The following is a 26,218-nucleotide window of genomic DNA, read 5'->3' as shown; positions in this document are numbered from 1 at the left end:
GACTTAGCATTTTATTGGGCCTCCAGTCGCGTGCAAGTTAAGATTCATCAGGAACAACGCTGGCCAACAAGCTATCTAGATCTTCCATTCAGAGCCCATACACTTCTTAATTGGCAAGCCTTGCTTGATTATCCTCTGGCCAGTTACGTAGTCTGGAGAGGTTTTATTGTTAATTGATTAAAGCTGCTGGTTTAAACTAACTAGGAAAAGCTTACCCATGGTAAAGTGGCCCACCTACAACTTGATATGTAAATAACCTTCATTGAAGTACTATTAAAAATAAAAAGCAAAATATATTTGGTCAAAGCTTGTTCCTTTATAGTATCAAAACTTTGAAAAAAATAACGTAAAATTTAGCGATTTTTAATTCTATTTCGAGTTACAATTTTGCTAGAAATGTAGGTAGGTCTCAACGCAAGCCGACAGTATCGAGCATGGTTTACTCCTGAGATCGTGATAAGGCATCACATTCAAGATATTTAAATCGATTTTCCCCAATTTTCCGCGGGCGGGCGCGAGTTAAGGCCCCAGTCAATTTATCCGGTGTCGCTACGGGACGGTGGGACCTTGCTCTATTGTTCGCCAAATGAAGTACACTTCGAGCTTACAGCATCGTAATACCGTTTTATGCAGCTTCAGTCATCTTCTAACCAGAACCGGGAGGCTTTAGTAAACACAGCCAGTTTAATGAACTCGAAAACAAATGATAAAACTCAATTATTCCTATATAATTCCGTTAATCTGAATAAAATTGCATTTATAGGGTACAAATTTTTTTATTTAAATAATCAGTCTTTTTTTCTCTACCTCTTAATCGAATGTCGAAGAACTCGTAAGAGATACCTTAACCAATACTGTTAAATGATGATGATGATCATCAGGAACGATTGTCACGGTAAAAACCATCATCCGCATAAGTAGTAACATCATATCTAATTCTCCTACCTAACATCCTATACCCTTCCCTCAAATTTTTATCTTAAGTAGTTACTTCATGGTGGTAGGGTATTATGGGAGCAGTGTTTAGTACAACTGCTTTGTCTCTATGTCTTGCACGAAGCATTCATACTTCTTCAACTGAATATTTTACGGTGTCACAACACTCACATGTGTAGCCACTTAATATTGGAAGAGTAGTGAACCCATTGAATAAAAAGCTGTGAGTACATACAATTAACAGGCATTCCTTCAAACATTCTTTCATTAAGAAGTTTAGATGATTCCTTAGGACCGGAACGTATTTGTTGGGTTGCTATTTTAAACATTCTCCCCATCTACTATAGATCAGATACGTTCAACAAAGGCTTTTGTAATTAAGAAAGATATTTTAAGCGGGCGGCAGCTTGACTTTATGTACACAAAATGAATTTACTCAAATTGATGGTGTTTTATTTTACTTGGATGAAATTGTTTATATTAATTAGTCATTTGAGAAATTCGGTCGGCCTAAATTTGTTCCTTCTGACTTTTACAGGATTTTCAATAATTAGTAATTTATAATTTTTGCCACGTAGTATTTGAGCCAGTTGATATTTTATTTATTTATTCTTAGAATTATGTATGTCCGGAACCCACTACACTGTTGAAATAATTTCGCTTCGTTTTTTTCATTTCATAATTTTACTGAAGATATACCATGTCTAATAACTGAGAATTTTGCTCCCAGTTAAACACGTAAAACAATAATTTAGTGGAGCTAACAAAAATAAATTTGTGAATTCCGACCCCAATTTAGGAGTGCATTATTTTCGCTTTCACAGACATCCGATACAATTAAAATCTTCTTTAATTAAGGGACGTACATGAATCATTCGCACGTGGCGCACACAGTTTTCCACTGGTGTACGCATTGCCCTGCACGACAAGCAATACTTAATACAATAAACACAATCTAAATTCGACTTTCCTTCCAAAGATTAAAGTATGTTTCAGTTCAGCTGTTTTCTGCAGTTAAGGCGTAGCAGTCCACAGTTTTCGGGTATCTCTTTTCACTTTATCGCTGTGTCTCCGTTATTTACTCGTACGTGAGGGATGCTCGCAATAAATAGGTGCGCACAAACATATTTGACGTTTACAAATACCTCCCAAATTGGTTTCCTTGGCGTGACTGTCCGTTATTACGTTTTGTTTACTTATTGCAGAACGGTAGCAAGATGTTGTCTCTCGTATTATTCTTTACAGCGGCAGTTCAATCTATGTGTTATGTTATATTCATGACACGTATAGATTATCATTGCACTGGTGCCTTTAAAATTAAAAAAAAAAAAATGTGTTGGGACACCGGATAGGAACGAAGTTCCTTATTATAAAAATATTAATTTTAAGCTCTATTCGAGGTATAAAGAACATAAAACTGAAGGTTTCGCAGCAACCCACGGTCATTCAGTAACGTGCGAACTTATTGTGGTACACTTCATACACGGTTGTTTGCATAACAGTTAGTGTATTGCGCAAACGAACGCTGTGAGATCGTGGTCAATGAATGATAAAAAAATATGTTATTTTTTGTACGTTATTACAAAGTTAAGTCGTACACTGTGTGCATTACCAATAAAAATCTTACGTTACGGACGTTTTTTCCCGCTTAGGGTACCCCTCCGCATCGTCCCATAAGGAACTTCATTCTAAAAAGAAATAGAGAAAAAGAATGTGAACGTATTTAACGTAAACCAGTGAACTGATTATAAAATCACTTTTAGTATCGAAACGAAATATCCAACGACAGCGAATTCCATTCAATGAAAAGATTTAGGAACATTACTACTAAGCCATGACTCAAGAGTTCACATCCGCAAGTAAAATAATATCACATTTTAAATTAGGAGCTGTGACGTCATACGAGCACCACGACGGACGGTTGAGCGTGCATAAACAACGATACGTAGGCCGCTAGAAATGGCCGATCAAAACAGAAGAATTTCGCACGAAAATCTACTGGTAAAAATACATTACTCAGCAAACGAGGTGCGAGTTGCAATTTGGCCATTCCGGGTATCCGTCGGGAGTTGTAATTCAAGTGACAAATATCGAATGCCACAATTCATATTCTCCTATCTGTGCGCTTGTGTCGCCATCTGTGCCGCGGGGCCGCCATTGGTTCTCCATCAAGCGGTTGTGTGATCTATTTTGGTTGCCAATAAAACATTGTTTTTTTTCCTACGGGAAACGTGTTATAACTATTTTTATGTTGGGTACGTGATGTGTTATTTTAGGGTGTAGAGGTTTCTGGGGTGCATTGGTTTATTGGTAAATGGAAAATGCATAAAAAATGCAACCCTCGGTACATCGTTTTTCCTTTACAAGTACTTTGGTATTTTAGATTTATGATAGTGTGCATGTAAAATTCAATAGCCTGTTGTTTTGAATTAGTGTTAATTTCAAATAAATTTAATAGCATTTTCACTCCTGCAGAGACGCGGTTGTCCAGTACATAATCAAAATCGGAAATTTCACGTGCCCATATAATTTTAAGCTCGTAAAGCCCGAACTATAATTCACTGAGAGCATTTGCGGAAAATGCATTTTATTGTTAAAACGTGAATTTTATTTATCGTCGACAGGCCGCGGTGGTTCGGTGGTGGGGCGAGGGGGTTGATTTGCAGTAGTATCGTATCGAAGCCACCCTTTAGCTCGGATTATTTATACTAAAAGTAATTTCGCCGGTTCATTATCGGTAAAAGCTACATTTGCGTATTTCACGTTACCGCCGTTTACAGGCCATTTAAATATGGCCCTGCTTTAATTGATTGATTCTTTATTACTGCTCATTGCGTACTAAAATACAAAGTGAATAACGCTAATAATATCTAACAAATATAATACTACACAAAAGGTTTCCTTTCAAATACATTCACTCACCCCAGTTTAAGTGTCTTTGAGTCCATTAAATAATTTATACGACCGATTTTCTGCCAAGTTTCGTCTTTTATTGACACTACGTCTTGTTGAATGTTCAAAGATATACGAGGGAAATGTTTTCGTACTTAGAACTTCTGGATTCAAGGTCTTCACCACTGCAGCCTGTAAGAGAGAACCTTCGGTTTATGTGTTTTAGGTACTCACAAGCTGCCAAGTTATTAATAAGCATTGGTTAAAATAATATTTATCCGCGCGCTAAACAGAATTTTCCTCAACTTTTTTAGTCTAAGCAAAAACGTCAGATGATGTCTTATATCGAAAGCAAAAATTTATTAATAAATGTAATTTGACAAAAAGTTGTTTCTTTAAATTAACTAGCAGATAGGTTCTTGATCAAACCGATGTCTAGTGGCTACCACAAACACGTTCACTTAAATTCCGCCTTAGGACTTGAGTTCACAATTGCAGAAAAATAATGATCATCTTTATGCATGGTTGAATTTCATGTAGGTACACCAGGATATACTATTCACGGTAATATTAATTCTAAGTTAACCATATCAACTATAGTAGCTGCCTTTTCATAAAATACGATTAAATTGCAGGTTCACTTTTAAATGGGCACTTTGTAGTACGTAGCTCATAAAATTCTCGAGTACGATGCTTTATCAAGTGTTCTAGCACGCGTTAAGGCGGGACCATCTGTACTGATAGCCATCTCAACCATGGCTGCTACCTGGTAATCTAAGTGTTAAATTACAATAAATTTAATTGCGAATAAGATTATTGTTTTTTGAACAGATATCATAAATGATTTAAGTTTATTATATTGCACTGTAAAATTAACGTTTAACTTTTTAAAGAATTTCATTAACACATTAAACACAGTAGAATGGGAGTGCTCTGAGGAGTTGTTCGAGATGATACCGGCATCTCGTTTTTACCATCGCACCGCCCGCCATCGGAGTAGAGTTCATCCGTACTACCTGGAGCCACTGCGGTCATCCACAGTGCGTTTCCAGGGGTCTTTTTTGCCACGTAGCATCCGGCTATGAAATGAGCTCCCCTCCACGGTGTTTCCCGAGCGCTGTGACATGTTCTTCTTCAAACGAGCCTTGTGGAGAGTATTAAGCGGTAGGCAGCGGCTTGGCTCTGCCCCTGGCATTGCTGAAGTCCATGGGCGACGGTAACCACTCCCCATCAGGTGGGCCGTATGCTCGTCTGCCTGCAGGGGCAATAAAAAAAAAGAATTTAGTTTTAAAGAAGCAACAAACCGATTTTCCTTAAGGATTTAAAAAGACAACTCTCTAGTTGAGTTAGCTGTTTAAGGTTCTTAACGGTCTCCGATGTTAGTTTACCCCGAAACAAAATGCAAACTCTTTTAAAAGCTATTTAGTCGTCCCTAGATAGCGTCTACCGCAACGGGCCGGTCCGTTTTTTCCCCGCTGAAAAGCCAATTTGAAATGAATCACAGTAACGGTGGCTAGCATCTGTGCTAATTTACCTACGTCGGGACAGTCTAATGCGACTCGTTCGATCGTAAATACTGAATCGCGACCGAGCACCGAATATCGAAAGCCAGCATTAGTCGGATACAGCTAATACACACGGGGGTACGTTCGATAAATTATCGCCCGTTCATTTGGCATCCGATGTTTAATCTATCTGTATTGATATTGTATCGCTTTGGGCCGTTTTCGAGTTTTGCTTAGTCGTAATTTTAATGTGTGCATAACCACACTTTATTACGAAAGATAAGGGTTTGATTTTCACAGGGGTAAAGAAAAAGTTAATATGAAAAATAAACAAGATAGCATGCTTATCTATTTACAATGAGAATAATGAATAAAGGACTGAATTTTTTCAAATCAGTTTTCGAGGCGAAGTTTGAATGAAACAATATTTCATGATCACGAACACAATTTTGTCAAGATCTATCTGATATGCAATACGGGGAGGCAATGTATCAAACTCCGTATCTAAGTTAAACGCAATTTGAAGTATGGCCGCGTCTTAAGACCCCCCAAAAAGTGGGTTGGGTTGGATGTCTTATCGCGAAACTGCAGGCACTCCTCCCGTTTACCTTAAGATCTTTAATATTAAATAATATAGTACATTTAAAGCCGCTTAAATATACTCTGGCTCCAAATGCTTTATTGTATTTCGATTTCGGTTTAAATATTCAAAAAAGGCTGGATATTCAGCTAAAATTTTAACATAACGTTTATGCTCTGGGTTCAATTATCATGTTCATACTTAAATTAAATTTGACATACTATAAATTCAACTAAATGGTTTTTCGCCATTAAAAATATCAGTCGATGGAATGTGATTCATGTCGGCTGGACAGACATGTCAGGGGCAATGACAATCGTTGCATATCGTTAAGATGTTTTGTTAAACTTCATCAAAAATATCTAATTAATACTTTATCTTCATTTGGTAAACAAAATTTAAAACTAACCTAGAAAAAGATGAAAAAGAAAAGAACTTTACAGTAAAAGTTCATCATAAAATACGCTAGGTATTAAATACAATGAAAGTTTGTGGTACCATTTTTGGCAGGCTGTCAAAAGTCGGTATTTTATTAAAATGCAATGTGGTCATACTTCTAGAAACGTACGACGTTCGAATTAAAGATAAATGTTGTCTGCGAGTCTTCATGTTTTCAAATCATGTAGGTATATTAGACATTTCAACCACTTAATGCACTATATTTTACAGACATAAATTTTTACAGTAAAATATTACAAAATGTAGTCGATATAGCTTCTAGATACCCACTTGTATATTATCAAGCTCGGTAGAATTATTTAGCTTCATTTACTAGTCTGGGCATTCGCAGGCTATACACAAGTACCTGCTAACTCCGTGTACCTAACATCCGCGTGCCAGCATGCAACCTGCGTTCACCACGGGGAATGAAGACGTTAAATAATTTAATCGGATGCCCGGTTGGTTTATGCACGCATGTTCCACGCTCGAAACTTGTTCTCGACTAACTTTGACTAAATATGTGCGTATAGGTAAGTTACATGCTCTTTTTCATGTCGATATAATAAAGTGTTCCGGTCCGATATGTACAATATAGTTCAACGTATGCCAGGTATTCTTTCTAAGGTACATTCGGGCTGTTGCACGGCTGCGAATGATTTGTCTATTTAAATGGTACTTAATTCTTGCTGTTGTTTTATAAATATGAGTTAGTTACTTAATTCGTGATTTTTGAAGAATCGCTGAAAAACGAAGACTCTGGTTATTTTTAAATCGTAAACAGTAAAATACCCTATTGAAACTTACTTTCTATTAAGGTTTTTTGAAGGACAAGCAATGAACTCGGGATCTACAGTGCTTTCTTCTTTTTTTTCACTATCGAAATCGGCTTCATGCAACGACTTTATTGTCATGTTCAATTTAATCAAATCTTCATATTTATTTACATACTTTGCTGAAAAATAAAATGCAGCTATAAGTAATGAAGTTAATTTATAACAAATTTATTACGAGTTGAAATTGAATGACATAACAGGAAAAGAAACGGAAAATAAATAAATTTCCTACTAAAATAAATAAAGCCTTGAGGAGCAACATCCAGCGATTTTTGTATCGTTCTCCTACTTATGCAGTTCCATCACACATGCTAATCAGTTAATTCCTTCCTTAATTATGTTATCTTCCTGATTACTGAGGGTAGTAAATTCTCCGATGAAAGATTAATTTATCTTTGTTGATGTTTCTCCATCTGCACCTGTCCTTGGCTTCATGAAGAGCACCCTTGGTGTTGAGCGAAGTTTATCGAACCATTTGACTGGGCTGCGATCTGTTAGTCTTCTATCAGTCCATAATTCATACTACAGTCCATACTGCACATGATGAAACACTTAATTTAACAAAATAACTCTCGCATTACCGCTAAAAACGTTCATCTATAAGACTACAGAAATGAGACCAATAGAATACAGAAATTGTCAGGAAGCTCATTGGTTCAACGGGTAGTAGTATTATCAAACTATAAATACCAGAAAACTGTAATCGTCAAAGTATTAATCAAGACCTAGGGTGTTTCGTGACCACGGGCGGGAACATATCTATGACAATCCTGTTTGTTTCTGCCAAGTGTGTTTTAAAGTGTGAAACGGTTATGCAATACAATTGAGTTTTCGTCTCTATGTCTCGATATAGGCGATAATATTTACATATCATTTTAACAAGGTTAAGAGAATAACTTTTTATTGTGTATCACGTTTTCAAAGATCTTTTCTGATACATACTATGTGGTTTTGGAATAAACTCCCCTCTACGCTGCTTACCGAGCGCTATGACATATTCTTCTTCAAACGAGGCTCTGCGGAGAGTACGCAATGATGGGCAGCAACTTGGCTGTGCCCCTGGCATTGATGATGTCCATGAGCCACGGTAACCACTTATCATCAGGTGCGCCAAATAGTCATATGTTCGTAGCCATTAAAAAAAAAAGAGTAATAAATTCAAAGACTGAAACTCTGAAACTAAATAAAGGATGACCAGTTGTACTCAACCGTCAACATTATAGACTTTAAGCGGCGGGTGATTCGATGTTTTCAAATATTGTCCAAGGAAACGATTCAAAGACCAAAAAATGACCAAAAACGAATAAGGACTTCGTATCTACAGCCCATTGGGTCGCTATAAACAAAACAGAGTTTGCGGTGAGGTTGCGTGGGCGCATTGATTTACAGCCCAACGGCTTAGTGTTTTCTAATGACTCAATGTGGCGTGATATCACTTTTTATCAGTTTTATTGTTTACAGATACTAAACAACGCACCGAGACTCTTCACTTAAAACTTTGTAAATACAATATCAATCATTTGTTACGGGACAGCAGTGTTAATGTTAGAAATTATTAATCACGAGTGTCCATAAATTTCCTGAGTACGTGTGATGCAAGAAGCAATAAATTTCTGTCTCACTAAACAACTACTTTATAAGATTCAAATTACCTAAATGAAGATTCATAGCTAGTACGAAATTAAATGACTTAACCACAATATATTGTACGGTGTGAGTCCCTAAAGTAGGCGTTCGTATGATAAACAACTCGCCAAGATAGGGAGAGAAATCTTACCTTATTTAACTAATGGACTAATATAATAACTTTGTATGCTATGTGAAGCTTATTGTGTGTACGTATAAGTTTCTAAATTACTCAAACTTTATAAATGTTTCAACTTTTTTGATTTTGCGGTCGTTTTCATTTCTCCCTTTGTAGGAAACGGTGCCAATAAAACATATTATGTGGGATTCACCTATAAAATTACATTAGGTGGGCCGGCAATATCTTTCAATTTGAGCCCCACAATTTTGTACAAAGTTACTTTGAACTTCGATCAATGTGAGCCTCCTCAATATTGGAGCTCACGTGACCGCAAGAGACGGATGGGACTCCAGTGGATTTATAATTGAGTTTGCAGTTTATGTATTGGTTTCTACTCCATATCTACTAATCCATTAAAAGAAGCTCCCTTTTGAATATATGTTTGGAACGCGTTTTAAATGTATCCAATAAATTAGAAAATCATTCCAAAATATAATAAAGTTCAGAAAGATAGATGAAGCAATTGGAATCTAGAGCCGCATTAAGTTTCACCGCACGACCACCGGATGCTTTTACAGCTCCGATTCTGCGCTATTTTCAGCTTATCCACTCGCAAAACAAAACTTGAATGTCGTTAATTTCAGAGCATGACAAATCAGTTTATTTTTAATCTGCAGTGTTTTGTTTAATTGTTTCCTAAAATTTTAATTCTTTTGGCAAATCGACGTCGTCAGCCCAATATTTGCTATGTGCTATTTTTTTAACGATTTCGACATTTTTACTATTAGGTATGACTACTAACGTTTTTGTAAAAAACTGAGTAGGTATAACTTTTTGCACGTAGTCAATGATGATTTGTCATCAGGATTTTGCTAATTGCACAAATAACGTTCAATGTAATTGTTAATGTCTTTTTTTATAAGAGTACTTAAGATTCTTGATTGAATTTTCAAATTTATTATACGTACATCAATAAACTAGTCCGCGGTATTGTTAAGATCGCTTCACTCGCGAGGGAGCAAGGGGGGCACCACCCTCTGCAAAATTATGTACGACGAACTGGGACTAATATATCAAGGGGGGACGTGCCAGACTAAGGAGACTGGGTATTATAGGGTGGGCCGGTAGAATACTTAAGAACCCTGGTGACACCCCATTAAAACACACGTCCCGCATTTTTGGGCAGACGTTTTAATTTCGGACCAAAATGGGAATGAGATTAGGTACGGAACACGCGCGTTCTGTTTTATACTGTCACCCTAGGTTACTTATGTATTTTTATTTTCGAATAAATATTCTAATTATTATGACACGATTATTAAATTTAGGATGATTCTATCTTGTTATTAAATGTAGACACGTTACGTTTTAAATCTCAGAATATCGCCCTATCAATCATAATTTAGAAAAAGAAGGTTCAAGAACTTTAAGTTCTCAGCGCTATGAGTACCGGCGACCTTACCAGATAGGATGCGTGCTGATCAGCCTTTAAAAAGAAACAAAAAAAAATTCAGGTATTGGAGCACCTCGTTGGTCAAGTGATGTGTGACCCCTAAACTTTTTGAGAAACAAAATTTGAGATTTGAGTCAATATCTTTTTGATGTGTAGTTAATACTCGTCCTATTTATTCTTATCTGGTATTTGCGTTCCTTCTATCTATAATATAAAATAAAACCTAGCCTGAGTTTTTCAATGTTGAACGTTTATTTATTACAACCTATTATTTATTAATGAGTAATTAATGACAAAATAAAGTGCTGGCTTTCTTTTTTGGGCCACTTTGCTTCATCAACAAAAAGGCACATCCATTTAAACACAGTATTGAATGCCAATCTGTACAGTAATTTCGTAGTAGTTCAGGATTGCAAGTAGAACAGTTGCGACCGGTAGATATTACAACGAAACGAGGCGTGAAACACGCGCCGCTCACAGGACGCATCCGGAATCATAATTCCAAAATAACTTCCATCCGTTCCCTCTTGTACCTCCCCCTTTACACCACCGTCCGTGTTTCCCGCACTTTTTTGGATAAACTGGAATCCCCGCTCCACCGTTAATTCCCAAGATAGACATAATTTGGAATTGGATCCATCTATCCTGGCGTACCTCCGTACAAAAATAAGTTAGCGGGCCCGTTGTACAAGCCCGATTTATGTGGGCGAAAACAAAGCGGGTACGTATCCATATTCCACATAACTTTTGCGTCTATACATACTACATTTTATTAAACTTTACATTGCTTCATTTGTTTTGCATAAAAACTGCTTACAAACTGAACAGTTGCAACGCGAGATTCCGTTTTAAACTCGCCATTTTACACACGAAGGTATGCGAGTAAATCCTGTTTTGTAAAAAGAACAACTAGAGCAACTACTAACCATCAAACGATTTATTTTACGAGCGATCCTTCGCTTAACAGGTCGTAAAACGAGTCATAAACACGGACTCGTCCATTCACAAAATACTCAACTCTATGTTTACTTACCGTTTTAAATGCAAATACGATTACACCGAGCGTTCACATGACACTCGCTGATGAAAAATATATTTCTCGTGGAATTTTGGACTTTGTAATCCCCTTTTTACTACGAAAGACGTTGAAAATTGCAACTTCAATTTTGAGGTGTTGCAATTTTGATGTTGCACAGACATCGCGGGAGATAAAGTATATGCGTGTTTTTATTTCACCTTTGACGTTTTAATCCAATTTGTTTCTCGGTATTCCACTCGAGGGACAGGGGAAGAATTTTTGTCCTTATAATTGTTGTTTTGAATTTTACCTCTCATATTCTTTTCTCGGGAAATGAATATGAGACGTAAAAAATGTAAATTTATATTTTGTGAAGTTAAAATAAACAACATAACATTTTTGCAAACGAATTCACAGAGGAATAAAATTATCTCACATCCCAAAGTTAACCCATAAGTGGTCTTGATGGCTTTCGAGGCCGACCTAGCGATTCTTTCTATAGCCAACTAAGAAAATTGGCTCATTAATCTAAAAGATAAATGTCGAGCCACTATTCGGCCGTCTTATCAGAGCCAAAAGCGAGCGAAATGCGGATATATTACGGACCCACGAATGTTGATTGTTTTGATACTTATTTTTTAGAATGAATAGCCGACTGATTATTGATTATTTTATGGATTATTAATTGATTCTTTGGTTCTATAAATAATATATACTTAGTAGTAGAGCATATATTATAGTCTGCATAGGTATTTTATGTTTATTTCCCAATGTGTGTATTTTACTTTTAAAAATATGTCGTTCTTACTATCTGATGACAACGGTTGCTGTTCATCGTCTTTGTAGAAATAAGAACGCTTTATGTCTCAAAATGTAACACACGAATATCGACTTTTCTCTAAACCTATTTAGATTCAGATTCTTCTGTCAATAAATAGTAAATACTGTTTATCAAGAGAACCATCGTAAATATAATTTCTATGTATTATAATCTATTGTAAATAATAAGAGCTCTTATTATAGATGCGCATGCAAAAAACCAAACTGTTATGCGAAAAACGTTCTCCCACGAAATTAGGTTACGCCACTTAAAACGTTTTATTTTTTAAATTCGAAGCATTGAAAGCCCCGTTTGTTTGACAGCTAAAATTGTTAAATTCGAACACGTGTAGATATTTTAACACGAGTAGGCATAATAAAAAGTACGATTTACATCTATGAAGCATGGAATGAAAATCGCTATAAATACAGCATTTAATTAAGACGTAGAGTACTTATTTTTACCCAAATAAACTGTAAATCATTCAAATCGCAGTGTATAAAATCATTCCAGCGCTCTTAACGATAGTAGGTAAAAGTTTTATGTAGAATCATATTACAATGTTTTTGTTTTGTTTTCGTTACGTTCTTTGGCGAGTTTGGACTGTTTTCTTTCAGTTCAATTTTTCAATTACGTATGCGAACTTTCTCCTTTGTCATGTCACTCTTGTCAGAGCGGTCGTGGTCTTCATTAAGTATCGCTGCTGTGGGCAGATGCTATGCGCCTCACAAGCAATCGCCACTTCTCCAGGTTTGTGGTGAGCCTGGTACAATCATGCAAGCAACCCGCCAGCTGCTGACATGACATGGTCGGTCAATCGCATGAGCAACCTTCCACGTGAATATTAGTACTAACAAATTTACAAACACAATCACAAACAGTTTTTCTTTAAAGGTTTTTTTATTAAAAAGCAATGTTGTAAATAGTAAAACAATTATATCCGTCAAGGAAGTCAGTGTAACCGGCCTGAACTAAAGCTTTTAGACATAAATATACCTGAACGAGTTAACTGAAGACACAAGTTGAACAAACTCGGCCAAGAACTGCCACACGCACACATACTAAATTCAGATATCCTTTATTTTATTTTTTTTGTTTTATCCGAACACAAGACTACAATGCGATATTTTTTTCCTAAGTTTCTCAGCTGACTTCATTCGTGTTTAAATTAGTTTCTTTTCTTCAAATTATGCCAATTTTAACAGCATTACAGAGGCCAATTTTTATTTAGACTATCTGGATGTGGAAAATTAAGGAAGGGCCATGGAAAATTATCCGTCTTGTGCCAGTGCGGAGAAAAAAGTCAAATATTATTATATTACATAAGTGGTATATATCAAATATAAGAATAAATGCATAACGAAAACGATATACACGTTAGGGTTTAGCGCTCATAAAGTACTTGGCAAACGTCTCCATCCGACCGGTACAAGTCGTCCTTATCTCTCCTCTTATCAACAGTGGGCGAAAGAAAGGAATAGACGATATTAATCGCATGCAAAGCGACTGCGACGGTCGCGTGTTTTATATTAACCGAGTTTTAAAGTGTTGATCAAAAATAGTCTTAATAAAAGATAGCGCGTAAGCACATTTTAGCACTATTAGTATTTGTAATATTCATCTGTATTGTTAAGATTAAATAATTAAGGGTATTTTTTTTCAGTATGTAGGTAGGTAATTTCGTAAAGACAATATGTCCTGCACTCAAATTTAATAAAAATCTTATTTTCTTTTAATGTACCTAAGTTCATTTGATATTCCGCTTGGGAAGTAAGAATGAGTTGTGTGCAAGTGAGGTGATAAATATTGTCGATGTCGCGTCGCGTCGCATGTCTGGTTAAAAGCTTGATAACCGAGACGCACACCTACCCGTTCCAACAATAACCTCAAGCTTTGTTTTATTTCTGAACGATGCGGTCAGGCCCGATACCCGCCAAGTATCTTATGCATAAAAATATCGATATATAATTGCTTCATTACGTCCCTGTGTTGGTGAGTAATATATGTGGGAGTTATATACAGGCGGCTTCATTTTCGAATCTTCGATGGCCACTTATCTAATTAATTAGTACATTTTACGTGGCGTGCGGCGGTGTTTTTTAGCTATAGTTTTTAGTTTTCTTTAATTAGATTAAGTTATAAAATTTTAACTTAATTGATTGGCATCATAAATTAATGCAGTCACATCATTTGACGATAATTATATTCAGTAAACTTTTATAGATACTATAAATTTGTGTCATTTTTTTAAATCTTCCTAGTTAACATGATATTCCATAGCAACAATCTTAAGGTAAACTCAATAATGTACAAGTAATTTTGTAAATCAATTGTTATTGTAATCGGTTAGGTAAATAATAGTAGGTATACCTGTGTACATAGCTGTGCTGGCGACAGTTTATATAATCCACGGAAGGTCCAATGTTGACATAAAGCCAAATATGTAGTTTTTATTCAGTAGATATGCATATGTACCTACTTTTATAAATTCAATTTACCTTTACGTTTTTTGTACAAACAACAATTAACTTTATATAATTCGAAATGTACTGTGATGTGCCACATAAAATTGGGTTTAAGTATTTTGCCAGGAGATATGGTCTTTTATAATGAATAATTACGGCAAGGGTTAAAGGGAAGAGATCAGACCCGATGGACAGACAAAATCCGCTAGGGATTAGTTCACGTAGCGATCACGATCCTCAATAAGGAGGTAACATTATGTGAAAAAGCGGATGTTTTCATTAAGATAAAAGTAAAGTTGTAGAATGACAAGCATTTGGTGGCAAGTGGTATTTTCTTCGGTTTTCGCGAGTGGAAAACATAATAAAAAATACTTTTACGGTTTAATCTCGCGTTATTTGTTGTAATTATATAATTTCCGAAGCTTGCAACACTTCACAGTTTTCGTCGTCATCGCGGACGACTAAGGTGCTATTTTTCGACATTTTTGAAATGCTAGCACAATATTGTCTTAAATTAGATTGTAGTGTTGCTCAGTGGCACAAATTGGGAGAGGTCCAGCAGTGGACGATTAGGCTGATTATGATGATAGTGGCAATATTTATTATAGCAATATTTTATTGAAACAATAGCTTGTAAGCGATTATAATCGTAGTATTAAGTGATCACTCGAACAACAGACCCTATCCATAGAGTACACCATATCCTCCGATATATTACGAAAACAAAATCGCAATTCCAATAGAATAGCTAGGATATTAATCGAGACTAATTTTATAGCAGAATCGTGAACTAATCTATCCGGAATTTATTTTTACGTACGATGACAGATATACATCCTGCTCATCAAACGAAATGTGGTTCTATCGGAAACTTAATATACTTATGAATTTTGCGTGTTTAATTTAATTTATTATCTCTTGATCATGTAGAGCAGATTTTGTTTTCATAGTTGTTTATAAAAATCGGTACCAGCCCTTAGATTAATTAAACTAGAAGGTATAAACATATATATAAACCGGGCGTCTCACGTATTAGGCTCGACCAACCAATCAATGGAGTGTGATAGCCACTAATAACTATAGATTTATTAAAAACATGTTTTGTTTTCGGAACGGCCTGTAGATTTTAGGTAGACAGGCGAGTTCTGTCGGGGCTAGCAGTGTCGCTATCGTTGTATCGCTTGTGCCACGCCGTTTGCTTTATGGTGCCAGCTTCGGTGTAATATTTCTTCGGGATCGCACGCCATGATTCATTCCAAGTCACTTTTTAAATTTTCGAACGTACCTGTAATGAATGTGGATGGCGCGTAATAGAATTTGAGAAGGAAAAAAATGTCCAAAAGAAATGTTTAGTTAATTAATTTTCAAAATCTTTGAGTGTATTTCTAACAGCTTAAAGTCGAGGATGAGAAATTGACAAGGCATATATTTACATAAATTTTGTTGAAGAAATTTTAAATTCTAGTTGCCTATGAACGACATTGAGTGTGTTTACTATTTACTTCGAGTTGAATTAGAATTAATGAAACAAAATACTTTAAAATAAATTAAGAGTTAAGCAATCAACTTACGTCCTCGTTTTTTATCTAGTATTTCGAAATAATTAAAACGCTTCACTCGTCCACAGAATACCATCGAAAGGTTCATCCGTTAAATAATTAGAATCAAAATTACACATCCTGTTTAAATAGCGTGGAATAATGGAAAAAGTGTAGTTAAATATATGTTGCTTCGTGAGCGGCCGCGCCTGCGCCTCTTGTCAGTTATAATTGGCTGAACTTGTTGGGTCGGCGACTGGTTTTTTTCCTCTTTTCGCCCTACACCGACATTACTCTTCGTCTCCCGCGAGAGACATAAATTGCGACCTCAGCCTGTAGAAACAACCATGATGTGACGTATAAATACTTAAATATATTATGATTTAGGAGATTACAATTAATTTATATAAATTCCAACAAAACACATTTTACTTAGTGAAATTTAATAAAATGTCTTAATTACCGCATTTTTAGTAACGTCGATGGGTAAACACCGCCGCCCTCCTTGAAACATAAGATTTAAATCCCATTTAAATTACATCCTTCAGACCGGATCACGTGGTTCCTTCTCTACGGAAATAGGCATGATGATGATTACTCTATGCAATTAAAAACTGAAAATAAACCTTAAACAGCTTTACTACATTTCGTTCACACAAAAAATAGCTTTAAACAAGACATATTTATAATTTGGGAAGGGATCTGGAGTGCTCGTTTTAGTTATTCGTACGTAAATAAATTTATTGAATACCATTTTGAAATGTTTGTATTGAAGTGTCGCTTTCGTAAGCAGCTTGTACGAATTTCGTATGTTCATTGTGTATCAGTTGAAGTCGGCAGCTGGACAGATCTTTACATAATTCATACCTAATCGCTTTGCGTATCGACAAGTGTTGCATTTTATATCACAAACGATTCTCTCACACGAGACCGTATTTTTTTAAGATATTCAAACATACGCTACGAATTTATGTGAAATGACTCAAAGGAGCTCATTTTGATTACATAAATAGTACAATAAATTAAAGCAAAGTTTACCATCGTATACGCATAAAAATAAAATTAAGTATCAAGTACTACTTACTATATTTTACAATATTTAAGGCTTAAAGGGCTGAAGACAGTTCCTGAGTCGGTATACCAATTTAAGAAACTGTCTGGAAGCCAAGACCGTTCATTTTAAAGTGTAACTGCTTAACTTAAGCCCCTGTAAATAGTCTCGCGCGTTCCCTAGTCGCAAAGAAAGCCGAAAAAATGCAGCTGACTCCTAATATATTAAACATGAATCTATTTATGAGGAGCTCATTAGCTCCGCTCAGTTTCGGATGTCCTTTCTTTCCTTTATTCGTTCAGGTTTATCCGGTTTTGTTTAAGCATAAGGTTGCTACTGTATTTGTTTTGATTACGTACCTACTTATTCACTTTGTTTATATACCTACATCAAAAACTAAAAAATGTCTTAAAGATTATGGAAGTTACGTATTCATAAAATGTAGCTAATTTTAAGTCTTAGTTATAGTTTAACAACTTTTATTAGTTTCCTTAGAGGATTTTAACGAGAATTTCTTTTGTTTGCTGAATTTAATGTTGTTTTCACCTTTATGAACTGCTAGTAACTCTTTGTGTTTGTACAAGAATAAGGAGAGGAAAAGAATTAGATTAGTTGACTGTGATAAAAAATGTCTCTTTCTTGATTTTTGTTTTTTTATAACTATTTTATTCAACTTTCAACTTCTTCCACTTTTCTTTCAACTTCAACTATTTTATTTTATAAAATTTTTATTCAACTATTTAAATGCCTGAGATCTTATGACATTGGTGAATTATCTATACATATAAATAAAATTGGTGTGTCTGTTTTAAATAATAGCGCTCTTTACTATATGCATATGAATATATATATACGGCACATACACCAAAATAACATTTTTTACAATTTTTGCCTGTCTGTCTGTTTGTTCCGGCTAATCTCTGGAACGGCTGGACCGATTTTGACGGGACTTTCACTGATAGGTAGCTGATGATATAAAGAGTAGCTTCATCATCTTGTATGTAATCTCTTGAGTAACTTAGGCTACTTTTTTTAGACTAGCTTCGCCTCGCGGCGTCACCCGCGGTACGACAATAACCGCGGGTTACATCGCGGGACTCAGCTGTCAATAATAAAATTTAATGTTTCCGAAGCGAAGCGAGGGCGGGTCGCTATTAATTTAATAAAACTCAACTCGCAATTAATTATTAATATTTTGAAAGTAAATATTTTATAATTATTTCTCGCTTGATAAACATTAAAAATACAACACAATTATATTTTTATTGCATACAGTATCGAATACAAGTTCATAGTAGGTAGTTTGATTTAAATCTAGCACGTAATAACGTGCCAACAAGATATTAGTCACGATTTATGACTTTGTACTATATAATTGTAAATAGTTATTATTTGCTTTAGCGTTTCAAGTAAATTATTTTATTAAAATGGATTGTGATTTCTGATGTATTTTGTAAAATTCACACGATTGGTACCAAATAGGTATCATGGCCCACTTTATGAAGTCTGTCTCAACTTTCAAACTAAAACACGTGTCTGTTTAACGACAGCAATAGGCAGGACGATTGTACTTATCCATGCGGGCTTGCAATAGCCTAATTTTTACACTATCCTCTGCGATCAGTAATTTCATAAATATACCTAGTCTGTCCATAAATACTGTTACATAAAAACTTTTTCGTTTTTTCAACTTGTTAATTATTTTGAATTTGGAACACGTATATTATTTTAAAAACTTCTTTTAATTTGGCGCCATTTCACATATCTTTTCGTGTACATTATCAAATTACAATATGGAGTGGGGTGTTAAAGAAAATAAGATTGCAGTGATCGCCTTGCACAAAGTGGGTATGGAGCCGTCGGTCATATTCCAGACACTTCAAAAGCTTGGTATCAGCCGTATGTTCGTATATCGTACTATCAACAGATACAACAACACTTCGTCTGTTGAAGACCAGAAAAGATCGGGGAGGTCGCGTGCTGCTAGAACTACAAAGGCTGTTAATGCTGTTAAAGCCAGAATTCGTCGAAACCCCATTAGGAAGCAAAAAACCTTATCGCGAGAAATGAAGAATATCAGAAGAATAAAAGATTAAAATAAGAATAAAAAAATAAAATAAAAGAATACCAGCTTCTTCCATTTGACTCCATACAGAAGAGAGCCGTTGGGATTGTTAATAATCCTATTCACGGATTGTTTGGAGCAACTGGGTCTGTGGACGGACTTCGGTTCCCTTTGTATTTTGAACCGTATGTACCATCGCACCGCCCGCCACCGGAGAAAAGTTCATCCATACTACCTGGAGCCACTGCGTTCATCCACAGTGTGCTTCCAGAGATCTTTCTTGCCCCGTACCACCCGGCTTTGGAATGAGCTCCCCTCCACGGTATTTCCCGAGCGCTATGACATGTCCTTCTTCAAACGAGGCTTGTGGAGGGTACTTAACGGTAGGCAGCGGCTTTGCTCGTCCATACACGGGCAATAAAAAATAAAAAAAGAGGATTCCCGATAGGACTCTGTCGAGTATTATAAAACAAGACTCGAAACTTGGTACTTATCGTATCTGTATATACAGGACATGCCCTAAATCAATATTTATAATTAAAGAGAGTGGATCGATCAATACGCCTTCTGTCGCAGGTGAACGGCAAAGAAATATCCTCTTTACCGATGAAAAAATTATCACGATTGAAGAATACTACAATAAGAAAAATGATAAAGTGTACGCTCACAGTTTTGAAGAAGTTGCTCAAGTGCTCGGAAAGGTAAAACGTGATCATCATCCTGCGTCGGTGATGGTTTGGTGCGGGCGTGTCTTATCAGGGAGTCACAAAACTACATTTTTGTAAAAAAGGAGTGAAAACTTCAGCCAAAGTGTATCAAGATACAGTCTTGGTCTTGGTCATGCTCTGAAACTACTCAACTTTTAAAAATATACTGTGGACTTTCCTGCAGGACTCTGCATCTGGTCACAAGGCACGAACTACCCAAGCCTCGCTTGAAACCAACGCTCCGGACTTTATAAGAGCTGAAGACTGGCCCTCATCTAGCCCACTCCTCAACCATTTCATATTATGATGAGTTTTAGAGGACATGGCCTGCTCTAAACGACACGACGACATTGAGTCTCTTAAAAAATGTTTAGAGTAAGCAGTGGCGAAATTTTCCTTCGAAACAGTGCGTAAATCCATAAATTCGTAGCCAAACAGATTAAAGGCCTGTACAAAAGCCAAAGGTGGCCATTTCAAATCGAATACTTTTTGCTGAGACTTTAGTAAATATGTTGGTGTCCATTTTAATAATATTACAATACTTTATTTAAAAATAATTCATTTTCATTCGTAACAGAAACGACGAAACGACAACAGCATTCGAACAACGCCATAGCCCCATCGTGCGGTACGACTACAACCGGCATATTGTCGTTTCAGCCATGATCACAACAAGTCTCAATATTTAACGTAAATGAAAATCTACAAATAGAAATAGAAATTCTATTTGAATATTATAAAATCTCTGCTGAAATTGGATTGAAGTGATTATTGCAGAAGTTACATTTGCATTTTTTATTTATTTATATCGAATATTATAACCGAAAATTAAGTTCTAAATCACAATTTCGAAATCAAATTACTTATTCTTATTGTTTAGCTACACCTTCATTTCATTTTTAACTCGATACTGTTACGATACGTACAAAATTTTCAACTGACAATTTTGTTTTAGTATTTATACACTCGGATACAACGATAAAATGCTTTTCAACGACCATACCATATTTATCAGTTGAACTCATTTCACCTCTGACTGATTAGTGCTTACATGCTCCAAAATAACAAGACCTAAATTGTGTCTGAATTGCGGAAATATTGAGGATCATTTTAAATTGGTAGACCACATAGAAACCGTCACAAGTCGAATGCGTCTAGCGTAATCTCTACTTGATTGATGTTTTACGAGTTAATTGCAGCGATATTACGTTTTAGTTTAAAATTAGATTACAACGAAAATAATTCGAGAATGACTCTGATGAGTTCCAGTACATTAAATATTTGTAAACAAGAAACGCTTGTATCTATGTTTCAAAGTATGAATAAAATTAATATGAATGATTGAGAAACCACAAAAACAATTGAAGATAACATTTTAAAGAGCCCATTTAAATTCAAGAGTACTTTCGTTGAGCTAACTTCTCCGATCAGTCACGGTTCCCCACAATAAATCTCTCAAGATACCCGCCCTAGTACAGCATAAATAAGGCGGATCTTGTTAAAAACTTGCGGAGAAAAAAAAACGTTTACATTCTTCGCCATTTTAAAAACCCGGGACTTCCCCTTAAGGCTTCCGCGCTTTTCATAAATATGCAGATACGCCCTCACCTGGGCTAAAGCCTCAAAATTTAGCACGATTTATCGTAATAGAAATATTGTAAATACTTATAAATCGTTCGTGTTTAGGTAAATTTGTGTGTTGTCGTGCTTCCGCATAAGTACGAGCCGCGCCGTGTTCATTTCGTTTTGTGTACGTAGGCCCTTAAACGATTTGTTATTAGCTGATAATGACTCTGTCCCCACTTAACTAATGTTCCAATTTTCGAATAATCTACATTAAGTACATATTTCACAGCATAGGTAACAAACGGTGTTATGTATTATTACAAGATCGATTTATCGACCACAAAATTAATTATCAACCGGTTTTAATAGCATTGTAGATACCGAATCAATACATAGATACCATACCATACTGCATTTATTATGTTAAAATTAAATTATTATTATTATCCAAGATAGAATCAAGATAGAAACATCGAATATAGTACTCATCCGCCGCAGAAATTTCAAAATCTAATTCATCAATAATTAACATCAATACAAATATCAACAGTAAAATGTGTACAATAGACAAATTTACAGACAATAGCCTTAGATACTTACATCAACCTGTTTATCAATAAAAATTTAATTACATAAGTAACACCTACAAATATATTCAGAAGATTAAAAATCTTAATTAGCATTAAAGGAAAGATTCAGCCGCTGCATTAATTTTGTTCCCGCCAAAAACGAAACTGACAATTTTTTTGGAGTTTACTCCTTTAGAATCGATTTACATATATAGGCCCGGGGTATGAAAATTATGGGGACCAAAATCGTACTAGCATGTCACACGAAATGCGTTATGCGCCTGATTGGCTCCTGATTGCGTGATGCGTGCGCGCGCCAATCAAAATCGTACTAGCATGTCACACGAAATGCGTTATGCGCCTGATTGGCTCCTGATTGCGTGATGCGTGCGCGCGCCAATCAGGAGCCAACGCGCGGCCGCGTTATTGCAGGTGACGCCGGGCTGCTGCGCCGGCAGTCCGCCACAAAGCCTCGTACTGATCGCGCGTTTCTCTCATTATTGTATTTTCATATATTTGTTAGTCGTTTGTTTTGTGTCTCGTTAATTTGTTAATAATCTGTAGTGTATCGTGTTGTCGTAATATAGAACTATTTCTCGTATTGTTTCGTTTAATTTTTTATATCCAGTAAACTCCAGTCGTGCGTCGGAGCGGACACACACACTTTTTTTTTTCCTAATTGTTGTGTTACTTTAAATAAACGGAGATTTGATATAAATCTTAAGCTTAATAAAAAGGTCAAGGTAAATTTTAAATAACATGAAAATTTACTTTGTAAAACCTTATAAATAATTCAGATATTTAAACGTTCAAGGTCATAAGGTTTTATTCTTTTGTGTCGAATTTAATATTTCCTTTACCTATATGCTCTACGAGAAAGATTGATGTACTTTTGTTTGTTCATACTGTACGCGTGTTTATTATACTTTTGATGTTTTGATCCAGTTACACCAACCAGTAAGTACTATTGGGAAGGTTTTAGAATAACATTATCAGCCCCACCTCTCCTGATGAACCTGGAAAGGCCTTCCGGCCACCAGTAATCCTTCCTTCATATAAAAGCACTATCAACTATAGTATAATAAATAGCCCGGCCTATTCACAAACATATATTTGATAGATATACTAATTATATAAATAAATAATTGTATTTCATATAAAAATAATTAATCACCTGTCCTTTTTATGTGTACGCTGTGAATAGTGATCGCTTTATTTTAAATCCATTAAACTGTCAGCAGGTTATCAATGTATTGTTTTTACTTGTACACAGCAAATAAACATCTTCCTAATTGATGCGTATAATTGATACGCAATGCGATATAGATGAATAATGTAGAAAACAAAACAGATACGGCAATATCTCGAAACTCATTAATAAATCACAGTACATAAATCTATCAACCTCTGACGCCAGATGCTCTTCCTGGCCTACTAATATTTTGCACAAACATACGAAATTTTACAATTATTGCATAACATTTTAAACGAAATTATTTCGTTTCTGATTATAACAAATAGTTTTATTATTTTTAAAGACATAAAACTTACTTATTCTCGTGTCTATTAATAACGATGGCCCGGATGCTCGTCCGCTTTAAAAAGTAATCAAAATAATTCAGAAAAATCAATCTTCAGGGGCTACAGCTTGAAAAAAATAACTATAATCATAAGTCAATCAAACTGAGCAATTCAAACAGAATATTACCCAACCGTTTCGCGGTGTACTAATTTCGTTCAGCACTCCATAAAAAGCTATTTTATCTCATCCGCACTTTACATAACATTGAAACACAGGTGTTAAAATCGTATTAGAGGTAACAAACAGGCGCTAAGCTTCAGGGATTCGATGGCCATGGTTTTAAACGGCAGAAGATTATCCGCCGGACTTCAAATTTAACCAGTGAATTATCAAAGATTAAAACTTAGGTTGCTTGTAACATAACCGGTACTATCGAATGAGAAGAACATAATAATAATATAATCCTAAGTTGATTTGCAACTTTTGTAGGTATTTACTTCATATAATTTCTTCTTCAAGAGTTGTGATCTTCCTAGCGTCACACACCTTCAACTGTAAGATTTTTGATATATGTACATAGAAGTACTACAATAACTTAATTTCTCAAATGCGTTTAGAAGATTAAAGTAAATAAAAAAGAGAAATTACTTGAGAGACTCGCTTCATAATGCATTCTCAAATATGCCAGTAAGACAAAGGTTAAACAGATTTATATATATGAGAAAGAAAAGTTTAACGTATGTTGGCGTGCTGTGCCAAGTTTTCTTAGCCCAATCAATAATGTGAGGAAGTATTGAGTATATCTTAAGTGCTGCAGCATTAAGACACGCTATTACTTCTTTTTTCTTTCAAGAATCGATTAGGTACTTACACATACACTTGATTGTAATTGAAAATGAAACATCGTTTTGCGATCAACACTAATAATTAGGTATCTATTAATCGATTGTTTGTGTTGTTTTAATTATGGCATGAAAAAATGTTGTAGATTTTCCAATACACGTTTTTGTATCTCTATGCTACTTTTTTATTGATTCCATTGAATCTTATTACGGACTGAATAGCTGAGGCAATGGTGTGCATAACCTGCTATTAGATAATATTTTAATTGTTTACCTCTTGCTTAATACATATTTTTTTCAAAACTGAGCCATAAAGATTATCGCGAACAGATTCTGTGTTAGTTCTTTTGATTGTTTTTATTCTTGGACACAGACTAACCATCAGCTGATCCGAATGTTAGTAATTTTCATAGCCCATAAGCATCAATAATACCTAACAGCCAATGAATTTCGTTGAACTTTAAGTCTATCAGCTAGTTATTGAGGTTGAAATATTAACAGCAAAAACTGTCACTGTTAAATTTGAAAGCACGGTGATCGATGAGACAGTTAGACAATATGGTTGCTGCTTCAGTTTTCGTTAATCCCGCGTTCATCCGGGCCGGTTGAATTTGCATTTTGCACGCGTGATAAGTGGGCCGGATTACACGGGATTCCCACCTACAGCCTCTGTTTGTACCGGAATAAAGGGCTGTTAAACTTTTTTCATGGTAATTTGGGTCACCTTCAGAAGATACGATCGTTGTAAATTTGTTTAAGTAGGGCTTAGGCTGGCCGCTTCAATTTGAACGGATCTGTTGTTCGCTAATTAGGATATATTATGTTTTTTTTTCGAATAACATTAGTTACTTTTTTACCTTGTCCAGGAATTTAAAGACCTTTATCAAATAATCAATAGCCTCAGTTAATACTGTTCATTAAATGACCAATATCTAAAATCATCACAAATATACCTATGTATATTTCTTTTTAACAAACAGTTTGGTAGCGTACGAGATGAAACTCATAGAGCTAGCAAATTTATGATATGACTCCATACTGAAAGGAACCATTTCATTCACACTCACAGATTCACGATTTAAATTACATATATGACTCCATACTTAAACGAACCATTTTATTCACACTCACAAATTAACGATTTACGAACTAAAGATGATTAAAATATGATTTTATTTCAATAACGCGTGAGTTACAGAAATAACTTGAAGTAGATATATTTTATCATCATACTGAAAATAATTAATAGCAGCGTGTTTTGAGCTCATATAACTTGGTACAGAATGACCATTACACGTACTAATTGAGACCTTAATTGCATATCTAAAGGTTGTTTTTCAGGCACATTTAGGACTGGCTGACCAGTAGGTAAATTTGTTTGCATATACTCTATAAATTCGTCTTTAAGTAATTAAAATTTAAATCGTTTCTGATACAACTACCAATCTCCGAAATTTCAATTTCAACTATCTACTTTCAGTGGTTTCTTTCAATCGATCACTGTTTGCATCCACATTATTACCGGAAAGCAAGCATCGCAGTCCGGGTTAATAGAGGTTGTATACATTTCTTGATTTTCTAATAAGTAAGCAAATAACAAGACGTTTAACAAAATACACGCGAACAGATGTTCTATTTATCTAAGTATATAGGTATATATTAATTATT

At 35.3% G+C, this 26,218-nt stretch overlaps 1 protein-coding gene and 1 long non-coding RNA gene across 4 annotated transcripts in view; one reads left to right on the top strand and one right to left on the bottom strand.

Moving 5' to 3' along the window:
• LOC134199042 (uncharacterized) overlaps positions 1-26,213 on the bottom strand; it is a 67,754-nt gene extending 41,541 nt beyond the window's left edge. Inside the window, exons 1-6 of one of the 2 annotated variants that reach the window (XR_009973373.1) lie at positions 23,738-26,213; positions 16,692-16,798; positions 16,262-16,561; positions 7,420-15,975; positions 7,159-7,306; positions 3,859-4,020 (exon numbers count right to left, since the gene is read on the bottom strand). This is a non-coding gene — a long non-coding RNA (uncharacterized LOC134199042). Of the gene's footprint in view, positions 1-3,858; positions 4,021-7,158; positions 7,307-7,419; positions 15,976-16,261; positions 16,562-16,691; positions 20,213-23,737 lie in introns of those variants that run through there. The other variant, XR_009973372.1, reaches the window with a different exon arrangement.
• Positions 1-26,218, top strand: part of Ubx (ultrabithorax) — a 145,027-nt gene that overhangs the window by 49,468 nt on the left and 69,341 nt on the right. The gene's annotated exons all lie outside the window — the stretch shown is intronic.

This window comes from Bombyx mori, chromosome 6 (assembly GCF_030269925.1).
Source record: "Bombyx mori chromosome 6, ASM3026992v2".
NCBI classification, from domain to species: Eukaryota; Metazoa; Arthropoda; class Insecta; order Lepidoptera; family Bombycidae; genus Bombyx; species Bombyx mori.
This window is presented reverse-complemented; position numbering and strand designations above follow the sequence as displayed.